Source organism: Pinus tabuliformis, chromosome 2_2, assembly GCF_031772625.1.
Source record: "Pinus tabuliformis cultivar Carrire ecotype Pingquan chromosome 2_2, CPIR1, whole genome shotgun sequence".
Lineage (NCBI taxonomy): Eukaryota > Viridiplantae > Streptophyta > Pinopsida > Pinales > Pinaceae > Pinus > Pinus tabuliformis.
The window spans coordinates 965489097-965503015 of record NC_142300.1 but is presented as its reverse complement, the minus strand read 5'-3'; positions in this window follow the sequence as shown (position 1 = coordinate 965503015).

The window sequence follows — 13919 nt, the reverse complement described above, 5'->3', positions numbered from 1 at the left end:
ACGGTAGATCTAGGTACTAAACCAACGGGAGTGTTTGATGAAGAATGGAAGAAGTTGGATCAGAAGGAAAAGAGCACAATACGATTATGTGTCTCAGATTCAGTATTGCTGAATGTATCAGGGGAAGCTACAACAAAGGCTTTGTGGGACAAGTTAGGGACTTTGTACCAATTTAAGTCTCTTGTGAATAAACTGTTCCTGTGGAAAAAACTGTATAACCTGAGGATGAAAGATGGAGACTCAGTAATAGAGCATCCGAATGCATTTAATACTGTGGTAAGTCAGTTAGCATCTGTTGATATTAAAATTTCAGATGAAGATAAGTGCATCAGTTTGTTGTGTTCTCTACCAGATTCGTGGGATAGTTTGGTTATTGCAATAGGTAGCAATGCAACTACCTTATAGTCTGATGAAATAGTCTCAGCCTTGCTGACAGAGGAGATGAGACAGAAAAATATGGAGAGCCAAAATGGTGATGCCTTGTCTGTACGAGGACGGTCCTAGAATAGAAACAAAAATAAGTCATCAAGTGGGAGATCTAAATCTAGAGGGAGATCTAAATCTCTAGGAAAACCTGTAAAGGTGGTGTGCTGGAAATGCAGAAAGGAAGGCCACTTCAAAAGGGACTGTAAATCTAAAGCTCCTGACAAAGGAAAGGGATCTGATGAGGCTCCTTCTACAGAGGCGAAAACCACCTTAGATGAAGGTGGGGATGTGTACTTGGCTTCTTCAAGTACACATGTAGATCATGAGGCATGGTTGATTGACTCAGGTGCATCCTTTCACTTCACTCCCCATAGAGAGTGGTTCTGTGAGTATGAGAAATATGATGGTGGTGATGTCTTCTTGGGGGATGATAGGAAGGCTAGAATCATTGGTCACAGAAAAGTAAAGTTGAAGTTGCAAGGTGGAAGGGTTAGAACACTTTCGGGTGTTCTACATATTCCTGCATTAGCCAGAAATCTGATTTCTGTAAGCAAGCTGGATGATGCAAGTGTAAAAATAGTGTTTGAGAAGGATACCTGCAAGATGGTTCGGGGAGCACTGGTATTGATGTGGGGAGTTCGGATTGGAACTCTGTACAAGATGCAAGGTAGCACTATTGTTGATGGGTGCAACAGTTCCGTGGTTCCTGAAAGTGGAGCAGAAAACCTAGTGGTCTTTGGAGAAAAGACCATGTTGTGGCATCAAAGGCTTGGACATATTGGAGAGAAGGGCCTTCGAATACTTCATGGTAAAGGTATGGTAGAAGGTATGAGTAATAGCTCTCTGGATTTTGATTTCTGTGAAAATTGTGTATATGGGAAGCAGAGTCGGGTGAGTTTCCCCTCTGGTGGTAAGAGGGTGTTGTGGCCAGCAACAACCCCCCTTCTTATTTAGTGTTATTACTAATACTAAATAAGTGGGGACCCTTAGTCAAAAAATTAAAAAAAATAAATTAGTGCTTGAATTTCCTTTTTCAATAAAACTTACCTTCATAAACTTAGGAGAATACCCTTGAAAAATCTAAAAAAGCTTAAGTTTTATGATAAGGTAGAATAAAATCACTCCTTAAGAAATATCGCATCACAAAAAGGATAGTGGATACCTCCTTACAAACACAATTCTAAGGTTGCGAGATCGCGATGTGAAACTTCATCGCATCGCATGCATCAAATATCACTTACGCTGAAAAACCTCAAATTGCCAATATGCAATGGCGCATATCGCAAATCGCATTTTGCGGAAAACACATTAACGGATGATTGTCATATACTATGCTCCAGCGATATTGCGATATTGCGATGTTGCGATCTGTGATATTGCGAAGCAAATTGCAAAATCACTTCATCGCAAATCTTTCGAGCTCTTTGTTCCAAAAAAAGTATTTTCCATAAACCGAGACCTGGTTATGCACTTTAATGCTAATTAATGAGTTAGTTGCCAATCATTAATGAAATAGAGTTTCGTGCTTATCGAAAAGCCATTTCACGTAAGGTGGTATATTTTATATGTCTTCGACATTTAAAGCTTTCCCGTCACCTTTTCCTTATCATGATTCTCACCTCATTTGTAAACTGCAGGAAAAAAGAACAGAGAATTATACAAAGCAGTATTCAGGATACTATGGGAAAGAAAGGTAGAGCTCCGAGTTCTGAAGATCAAGAAATGATGCCCTTGTATACAAACACCGCCTGTAATAGAGACGCTGGTATTACTACTTGGGAAGGCATGTATAGTCTACTTGAGGAAGAGAATCCCAAAATAATGGAGGTTACAGCTACTATAGGCTCACACAGGTCATCTGAGGCGTCTATTACAGAGCTAGCTTGCTCATTTTTACACCGAATAGCGGCGAGGCCCAAAATTATTCCATACACAGACATGGTTAAATGGGTATTGGACAGCGCCGACATAAAAAACAGACAATTTAAGACTCAGGGTCAAGGACTCATTGGCTCATTCACTCCACAAGATTTGAAGCTCATGTATCATTTACTAGAGCCACAGGCGACTTATAATGGACAGTTCATAGAAAATTTTGCTAAAGAAAATGAAAGCCTGGTAGAATGTACCAAAGACTGGTCAAGGAGGGACGAACCACTAAAAAGGGATAAACATGGTATGTATAGTACTGGTTCTCTCACCTCCTCGTATTGCTTTGCTGTTTCTATGCTCTGTAGACTTTTTGGGAAGCCAGACATTAACAAGTTTTCATTTGAATGGCTACCATTATTGGATGCTGCCATTAATGCTACTGTTATGGATTGGGCTAAAATATTGTCTGACAACTTAGCTACAGCCATTGTAAGTTACAGGTCTAAAAGAAATGTTTCTCAGAGAATTTACCCCCCTTTCTACTTATCTTCATATGTGATGGACCCAATCTGTTATGTTTCCAAGTTTCATTTAATGGGTTGGAAATGGATGACTCAAGACCCCTTACCCATTCATATTTATCATAAAGAATTGTGGGATTCTAAGTTCACTCCGTATTTCTACAAGATTTTTCATGGAATCATGCTGCCCCTGTACAAAATATTGTATGATAAAGATGCTCCAAGATTTTCTCCTGAAGCAGAGGTAGATATACTCCCTGTCACGAGATGGTTCAGAGAAGAACTGTTTACATATGTCAGGGTATTCGGAAGTCTCGCTTCCCCTCATGTCTTACCTTTGTATGTTCCTGATAAACTCATGGCACGAGAAATTGCTTATCAAACCTGCGGAGAAGGAGGCTTGACTAAAGAGTTGAAAGACAAAAAGAAGGTTATTTGGCCACAATTTCCTATGGCCTATGGGGCCTTTTCACTATTTGATGTAGGCCATGCATTCAAAGAAGTAAACAACATAACATGTCTACGATTGTTCAAATTTCTAGGAAGACCGTTCGACCCTTATGATATTGCTAAGAATTTCACTACTGCAGTCAAAATAAAGGTGTTTTCTAAAGAAGATAATCTTTTTGATGACATGTTCCAACAGAAAAGTACACTTAAAGAAGTTTTGCATTCGGCCCAAGTGCGATTCCCTCCAGCAGAATTTCAAGAGTTCAAGATATATAGGGAAAGGAGGTTAACTAATATCCCTTTGGAAGAACTATGCTTGGAACCCGTAAGGGAACCAACTCCGAGTATCAGTCTTAGTGGAAGTTCAGGCACAGACAGATCTAAATCTAAATCTGAGAAAGAAACATCAGAACATTCTAAGAGATCCGAAAGTGGCCATGATAAAAGTGAAGGGTTAGTAAGGGATACTGCCCAGTCAAAAGAGCTCCCACAGCAACAGGCTTTGATCTCTCCACAGCTAGATCCTCCCCCTCTCATCGTCCAGCCACCATCAATCAGAACCAAGCTAGATAAAGAATGGGAGACATTCAATGATTTAATCAATATTGAAGGACAAAGCACAAAGACACCTGTGAGTAATATATAGGCAACAAAAGATATAGTCACAAGAACAATTAGCAATGTCTCAGAAATGGAACATATTCCCATTACCCCATCCTCTGAACTTATGCTCAAAATAGAGGAGATTCCTCCTCTTGATGTATTTTATAGTCCACAACACAAGGCAGTAGTGAGAAGACAAAGAAAGAAAAGAAAATTGGAAAACATTCTCTCTCATGATGCAGAGCAATTAGACATCCTATGGCAAGATCCTACCACCGATCCCACTGAAAATCTCACCAAATTATCTCAGATCGCAGGAGCATATGCCTCTGCGACCATTGATAAAGCATCTGAGGTACAACAACTATTGAAAGAGAAGGAAGATCAAATACAGGTTTTGCAGCAACAACTGCAACAAGCCAACGCCAACAACGAAGCACAAAAACAACTTGAAAGATTACAACAGGACTTCCAACAAATACAGATAGGCTACCAGAACAGTTTGGCTGAAAGAGAAAAACAATTACAAGATATGCAAGAGATGCACAAGGATGATCCTAAGCTTACAGAATTCATTACAGAATCCATTTCCTTAAATGATCAACTACTGCAACAACAAGAAGCATTGTGCCAAAGAATATCACAGTGGAACTCTTATTGTGAAATAAGTGATAAAATCACTAATCAAGTCGTGGAATTATGACATGATTATGATTTAATTGATAAAAGAGTTACTGAATATTTGGCTTGGCAAGAAACAGAGGAGGGGAAAAGAGCAGGCGCACCAATAATCAACGACAATCACAAAGAAATGCTCTTTAACAAATGGGATGCACAAATCAGGAAAGCAGAGCAAGCAGCAGAAGAAGTAGCCACAGCAGCAAACAATGTTATTGACTGCATAAATGAAAATTTGCACAGGGAAAATATGATCTCAGAAACCACTCTAGGGTATCTACCAAAAGCTCAGCAACTGCAGACAGGCTGGAGACAGAAGGCTCAAGAAAAGGCAGAATCAATCAAAATATTGACTAAGTTGAATTGGGATTCTTACTGGGCATATTTGGTAAAATCACATAGCCAGTGCATGACTCTCAAATGTATCATCAATTCTGCCGAGAAGATGGTGCTAGCTCTTGCTGATACCGTTTTCGCAGGACAGTTAAAGTTGGAAGTTGGCCAGCCGACTCTTCTCAAACAAATGCTGAACGCTTGCGATTTCAAGGAACAGATACATAAATAGTTAGTTGTTAGTTTTAATTTTAGATTCAATATTAGTATTAATTTTGCTTTATTTTTGCCTGAAATAAGGACGGTCATTTAAACCGTATCCTACATTTTTGTAATAAGTTATTTTTAGATTTAGTTAGTAGTATTTAAACCCTTCTCATGCATTTAGAGAAGGGTCCTAAAATTTGTCAAAAACTTGTCCTCAGAAAATGCACTTTTTCACCCTCTGAGGAGGTTTTGATGAATGAATGGAACATGATTTATTGATATCTGCATTTAATATCTACTACTGATGTTGCACTTTTGTACTCTTAGTGGATGTTGGATTAAGAAGAGATAAATCATTATCGCTTGAAGCTCATGAGTAGAACTAGTTATAAATGGTACTTCTATCTCTTAACTATTTCTGCCTTTGTGTTAAAGTGGTATTTATGTTCAGTTGTTTATATATTGATGCGTGAATTCTTGAGTTATCATTTGGCACTTCTGTATGGTGATAGCTATTTATTTATGCTTAATGTATGAGTATCTTATTATGCGATATGTTTTTCACAACTGTTTTGTCTAACTTTTTATACGAAGTGGTTTATCTCTATTGAATTCTTTTCTCATAATAGTTGAATGATCTTTATTACCAATTGTTATTTGAAATCATTTTAGATCGCATAACGGAAAGATTACACCCCGGGTTAGTGTAGAATTAGATATTTTTGTTTATTAGAATACAATTGCATGTTATTAGATTAGAGTTAAAGTAAAAGAATTTCACTTAGGAACTTTTAGGAAGGAAATATCAAATGTCAACACACACACACATAAATTGGGAAACTGGTCCATATCCCTAGTCGGAAACACTATACAAAACGAAAAAGGAGCTGCAAACCAAGGTTTGGACTGGGTGGGTATCCCCCTTGTTGTAGACCCGATTTTCGAGGCTTCAACATATTCGGCGCTAGAAGGAGGGCCCGATCTATGAATGGAAAGTAAGTCTAAATCTAAATACCATTCTGAGAGTAAATCGCCCTCACCATCTCCCCTGACTTCTCGATCGCACTTAGAATCTTTAAATCTAGAGCCAGAAGTCGAAAGAACAACAGTCACTGCTACAAACCCTGACATTTCAGAAAAATCTACTATTGAACCTCCTGAAGTTGAATCTTTGATCCATAAACTTCAGCGATTTTCTATATCACCTGAGAGATCTAATAAATCTCAAGGCAGCGTGACTTTGCAATTTAACCCTACTCATCCTCTTACCGGATTAAAGAGCGAAAAGTTTGGTGTTTAGCCAACCGAGTTACCTCTGCCTACAAGAAAGAGAGCAAGGAAATCACCTAAAGGGTCTGATAGTGAGAATCTTTCATCATCATCATCCATCTCTACCTCTCCACCGCGAAGTCAACCATCCACTCCTCCACTTCAGATTATTGTCCACCAATCCACAAGAACTTCCACACCTTTTTCTCAATCTTCTGGAGTCGTAATATCCTCATCTTCTCAATCGCAGGGATCACGTTCTGCACTTTCCTCTGTTATTAGTTCAACGATGGCCCAATCTCCATGGAATAACCCAGGGGCAGTCTTAATGCCTATGCCCTTGAGTCAGATACCGGCCCATCCTAAAAAATGGCTGCCTAAGTTTAATCCTGAAGCAAGCATGCTAGCGGAAGAACATATAAATAACTTTATGTTATCCATAAATCTCAATGGAGTTACCAACGAAGATGTTGTCGTCTGACTTTTCCCTTATACTCTGCAAGGAGCAGCCGGATCATGGTATTTCTCATTACCGTCTGGATCTATCACTAGTTGGGATATCTTCCAAGAACAATTCCTGACTAAGTTCGGTGATGACAGGTCTACGACGACACTGATCAACGACCTGTCTAACCTTAGGGCCGAGTCAAAGGAACCTATCAAATATTTTAATTCACGTTTCAATAAACTGTTAAATAAAATTCCTACTGCTTCCAAGCCTAGCGAAGAAGTGCGAAGTGAGTGGTACATCTCTGCTTTACCGTCAAACATAGCAATCTTCGTTGATAGGGCTAACAAAACAACTTTAGCCGACAATATGAAAGAAGCAATAGCGGTAGAGAAATGTATCATAGCTCTAGAAAAGAAAAACGTGATAGAAGAACGAAAATCCAAGAAGGTTACTTTCAAGGAAGACCCCAAGAAAAAACAATCGAAAGATCCATTCGATTTAGAAGGATTACAAAAAGTTTTGAAAACCATGTCTAACAAAATGGTTGACATTAAGAAACAAGTGGCAGAAACTTCTTCTAAAAAGCCGTACAAGCCTTATAGAAGAAACCCTTCAACCGATTCAAAGCCGCCAAATGCTATCACAAGTGCTGAATCAGAAGAAGAAGAAGAGGAAATTGCTACTGAAGAACATACCGATGAAGAAGAAGTTGTAGAGGTACAAGGTATGTGGGACTTCATCCTCCCAGATGAAGAGGATCAAGAGGCATCCCCGATTAGTACTCGAAGTAGAAATCAACTTGATCCTCCTCAATCTACTCCTAAGACAAAGAGCGCAAGCTCAATGACTATGGATAAAGTCGCAGCTAAGAAAACAACACCTAAAGCAACTCAAACCAGCCCAGTCCAAACAGATTCATCAAATCCATCAAAAACACTGATTGTTTTAGATGAAATAGAGTATAATATCATAAAAGACATGAAAAAGGCTAGGGCTAACATCACTTTTTACGAATTGAGCAAGTTAAAACACCAGCAAAAGGTACTTTTGAAAGAATTACATGCTGTACCAGTTGCACCTTTGCCCGTCGCTATAATCTCTCAAGCTTCCCATGAAATGGGAAGATCTCCAACTAACATGATTAATAAAGTTGATCCAAATGACATCGCTTTAATTGGAGGAAGGTTGAGATCTCATACTCCCCCATTTCTTCTTACTTATGAAGTTTTCAATAAAAATTTGCATAATTGCTTAGTGGATTCTGGAGCTTCATCTAATATTCTACCAAAATCAATATGTGCAAAGTTGAACGTTCAACCACAAAAATTTGTTGTGCACATAGTTCAGCTAGATCGATCGCAAGTTGAAGTGATTGGTGAATTAAATTAGGTTACCATAAGGCTGTCATCTAATCCAAAGGTATGTCAAGTTATCGACATTTTAGTTGCTAATATTCCAGAATTTTATGGCTTAATTCTTAGCAGAGATTGGTCAGAAAAACTTCATTGATACTTTACAACTGACTGGTCGCACATGTGGCTCCCTTACAATGGTAAACCAAATCAGATAAAAGTTGAGCGAGAAAGACATCAGAAATTCATAGTAATGGAACTGGAAGGAGAGAATGAACCAGTAGCATACAACAATAACATCATTGGCAACTACTCAGTAGATTCTTTCTTAGGAAATTTTAATGCTCATACTTCACCTTACTTAGAACGTTTTGTTTTATCTCAAGTAGAAAATTTCTCTCAAACAGATAGTTCTAAATGTATTAATTTTATAGACAGTCCTGTAAATAAATCTTTATTTTGGAAGTTATTTTTTGACGGTTCTAAGTCTAACGAAGGAGCAGGAGCAGGATGCATGTTAATCAATCCAGAGGGAAACAAAACTATGCTAACTTGTAGACTCGAATTCGATTGCACCAATAATACCGTAGAATATGAGGCTTTAGTCCAAGGATTATACAAAGCAATCGGATTAGACATCAAATATCTTCAAGTTTTCAGAGATTCTGAAATTGTAATCAGACAGGTACACAATACTATACATTGTTTATCAGGTCATTTAAAGCATTACCAATCTTTAGTTCAAGATCTAACTGAACACTTTATAGCATTCAATATTTCATCAATTCCCAGACTCCAGAATGCTAGTGCAGACCTCCTAGCTAACATAGCTTCCAAGCTCATTCCTTCAGAAGACTATAGCCCTGATCGATTTTCAATCGAATTAATCTTTAGACCTTCAATTCCTGATAACATTACCAATTGGAGGATTTTTAATGACGATCATGATATTGTGAGCTTTCTCACATCTGAAGGATCTTACACCAATCAGATAATTGATGAGGACCAACATGACAGACAATTGCAACAAGATAGCACTAATAATGCTATGCCAAAATCAGTAGTCAAGTTAGAAGACCTTTATGATTTGAAAGATCGATTCAAAAGATCTACCAATTCAAAACTGCAAAGTTCAACTTTGAACTATGAATTAGTAAATCTAGGAACTGATGCCAAACCACAGAATATCAACCTAGGCCTTGGCCTAGCTCCTGAAGAAAAATTAGCGTATATTCGTCTCTTGAGACAATACAAAAGTGTCTTTGCTTGGAACTATGATGAACTCAAAACTTATGACACTTCTATCATCCAACATACTATCCCAATGCTAAACGATGAAAAACCTGTCCAGCAAAAGCTGAGAAAGATCCATCCCAATCTAGAAAACCAAATCAAATATGAACTCAATAAGTTATTGAAATCCAAAATCATTTTTCCCGTTCGACATTCCAAATGGGTTTCCAATATGGTTCCCGTTAGAAAGAAAAACGGAGACATTATAATTTGCATTGACTTTCGAAACCTTAACAAAGCCTATCAAAAGGATAATTTTCCTTTACCTCCCATGGAGCAAATACTGCAAGCAGTCGCAGGATCAGAATTAATGTCCTTCTTGGATGGATTCTCAGGATACAACCAAGTGTTGGTTCATCCCGATGATCAATTAAAAACCACATTCAGAACCAAATGGGGCACTTACACATATCAAAAGATGCCCTTTGGTCTGATCAACGCTGGTGCCACATTTTAGCGAGCCATGGACATCGCATTCAAGGGATTAGTTAACAAATCAGTGGTAATTTACTTGGATGATATAACTGTATATTCCAAGAAACGAGGCAATCATCTTAGAGATTTAAAACAAATCTTCCAACATTGTCAAAGGTATGGAATTTCACTTAACCCGAAAAAATCCTTTTCGCATTAAGTAAAGGAAAACTTCTTGGATTCATAGTGTCAAAATCTGGAATTCATATTTATCCTGACAGAATCAAGGAGATTTCTGAAATACCACTACCTCACAACAAGAAAGCTATGCAATCTTTCCTTGGCAAAATTAATTTTGTAAAGAGATTTGTTCCAGATTTTTCAAGAATCGTGTCTCCTTTACAAGCAATGATTAAAAAGAACTCAAACTTCAAATGGGGCCAAGGCGAATATGAGGCATTCAATCTAATCAAACAAGCAATTGTTAACGCTCCATCTTTAGCAACTCTGAATTTTTCCGATCCTTTTATTTTATATGCATTTGCCTTTGATAGATCATATGCTGCGATATTCACTCAAGCAAATCAAGACAAGGCAGAAGCTCCAATTTCTTTTTTTAGTTCAAATTTACAGGGTGCTAAGTTAAATTATTCAGATGTAGAGAAACAAGCTTATGCTGTTTTCAAAGCAATTAAATATTTCAGACGCTTTCTACATAAAACCCATACAAAAATCATAGTACCGTTTCCAGCGGTAAGAAATCTCTTAGTACAGAAAGATGTGGGTGAGAAAAGAGCCAATTGGGTTATTGCCTTACAGGAATATGACGTAGAAATCAAACCAGCAAGTATTGTAAAAGGTCAAGGCTTTTGCAAAAGGCTGGCTGGAGCATCGCTTATTTTCAAAATACCATCTACAGAGATACAAATGTATGAGGTAAGCCTAAACGATGTTGAATCATTATACGCTGATATCATATTTTATCTAAAGAATGGATATGCTCCTTCAAACCTCGATCATACCAAGAAAAGAGCTCTAAGGTTGAAGGCTAAACAATATCACCTCGTGAATGATGTTATTTTTAGAATAAATTATGATTCTCTTCTCCTTAGATGTCTTGAGAAATCTGAAGCTAAAAAAGTCTTGCAGTAACTCCACGATGGGCTAGCCGGGGGACACTATGCTGGAGACGCTACTGCACATAAAATCTTACGCGCATGCTATTACTGGCCCATATTATTCAAAGACTCACATAACTACGTAAGGAAATGTCAAGTTTGTCAAACCGCCACTGGGACACAAAAGAAACCATCATTGCCGCTGCAACCGGTCAACATTGAGTAGCCTTTTGATCAATGGGGATTGGACATGATAGGTGAGATTGTTCCTCACTCCTCTAAACAACATAGATATATCCTTACAGCAACAGATTACTTTACTAAATGGGTAGAAGCAGTTCCTCTCAAGACGGCTAATGCCGAACACATCATCGAGTTCATAGATAAGTTCATAATCACTAGGTTTGGGTTGCCTTCTGCTTTAATGTTTGATAGTGCATCATATTTTTTCTGGTAATGCGATGACTGAATTTGCACTCAAAAGGGGTTTCAAGCTTAATTACTCTGCCAATTATTACCCACAAGGGAATGGGTTAGCTGAATCTACAAATAAAAACTTAATCAAAATCATTAAGCGAACCATTGATCAAAATCACAAAAATTGGCACAAGTCCTTAATATATGCTTTATGGGTAGATCGAATAATGTAGAAAGCCTCCATTGGCACTTCTCCCTTTAATTTAGTTTATGGGAAAGAAGTGGTTCTTCCAACTCATTTAGCAATTCCCTCTTTGCCCTGAGTTCAATATATTGATGAAGCACCAACTTCTTCCTTACAACTAAGGCAACTGGAAATAATTAAGTTAGAAGAGAAACGAGAACAGGCCAAAATAATGCATGCTCATCACCAAGCATTAGTAAAAGATTCTTTTGATTCAAACATAATATCCATAAAGGACTTTCAGATGGGAGATCTAGTTCTAAATGGGACAAGGTTCATGAGGAAAAAGGGAAACATACGAAATTTCAACGAATGTGGCTTGGCCCTTTTCAAATCACAGAAGTCATAGGTCCGTCTACTTTTATGTTACAGGATTTAACAAAAAAAGAGAATCTTTACCTGTTAACGGACAGATCCTCAAAAAATATTTTCCATAGGAGATCATTCTTCTATCTTGTAGATTAGTTTTTTTAATTTTAATTTTTATTTTCATAATAAAACCAGTTGTAAATGGTTACATTTGGAATTCACGAAAAAGACACAAATTCTCTTTTAGATTTTGTTTTTTTTCACTTGTATAAATAGAATTCTTTTAGAAAATTGATCATTATCACTGAAAGATACAGTCAAAGGCTCTAGGCCTAGAAGTGATACTAGTTTCAACCTTGTAAATTTTGATGAAAAGCGACCTTTAGTGGGAAATTGTTTTATATCAGTCCAATGAAAGGTATCAATAACAAAATGAAGATTCTCTGTAGAAAATATCTTTCCAAAAACTCTACCATTATCGTCCAGAGCTATCTTAAGGAAACAATGACTTCCTCCCCACCGAGGAAATTACATCGTTCAAGGAATAATCCAATGATACACTTTAACTTAAAGAGTAAGAGGTCTCATCATGAGCCGACTTATCATGATCATAGATATTATAGCTAGCTGACTTTGCCAATACTGCATACCACAACAGGGCAATGACTCAAAGATTGTTGCAATCAAGAGACAAGGGGTCACATCACAAGCCAACTTGTTCAACAAAGTTATAAATCAAGTGAATGACACTGTCATAAATTGGCTACCAAACCAAGACATTGTTATTTAAGGGAAAAAAGAAAAAAGAAAGCAATAAGTGTGAATATGGATTTCTCTTTGAAAATTGTATATTTCTCTAAGTGGGATACAGGATCATTGTTGGGTAACAGGTAACCCTGTCAAGGCTATAAATGCCTGCTGGCAGCAAAGGCTCTACCTACGATAAATGAGCATATTTAAAACTGATTTATAAAGAAGGCTTTATTTTTATCTTTATAATCCAAGTAGTGACTGATATAGATACAAGAACTAGCTTGAGGGATTAAATAATCAAAATTAAAAATAGAAGAAACGAAATATCATTGATAGGAAAAAGCATAATGTACTTTGTCTTTCTATAATAAAGTTTGATTTTCTGGAAATTTTTTTGTTTTGGAAGTTTAGAAAATTCAAAAGAAAAGCAGAGATAACTAGTTCTTCCAAGTGAATCGCCAATTGTTGTGGCCAGCAACAACCCCCCTTCTTATTTAGTGTTATTACTAATACTAAATAAGTGGGGACCCTTAGTCAAAAAATTTAAAAAAATCAATTAGTGCTTGAATTTCCTTTTTCAATAAAACTTACCTTCATAAACTTAGGAGAATACCCTTGAAAAATCTAAAAAATCTTAAGTTTTATGATAAGGTAGAATAAAATCACTCCTTAAGAAATATCACATCGCAAAAAGGATAATGGATACCTCCTTACAAACACAATTCTAAGGTTGCGATATCGCGATGTGAAACTTCATCGCATCACATGCATCAAATATCACTTACGCTGAAAAACCTCAAACTGCCAATATGCGATGGCGCATATCGCAAATCACATTTCGCAGAAAACACATTAACGGATGATTGTCATATGCTACGCTCCAGCAATATCGCGATATTGCAATATTGCGATGTTGCGATTTGCGATATTGCGAAGCAAATCGCAAAATCGCTTCATCGCAAATATTTCGGGCTCGTTGTTAAAAAAAAATATTTTCCATAAACTGAGACCTGGTTATGTGCTTTAATGCTAATTAATGAGTTAGTTGCCAATCATTAATGAAATAGGGTTTCGTGCTTATCGAAAGGCCATTTCACGTAAGGTGGTATATTTTATATGTCTTCAGCATTTAAAGCTTTCTCGTCACCTTTTCCTTATCATGATTCTCACCTCATTTGTAAACTACAGGAACAAAGAACAAAGAATTAT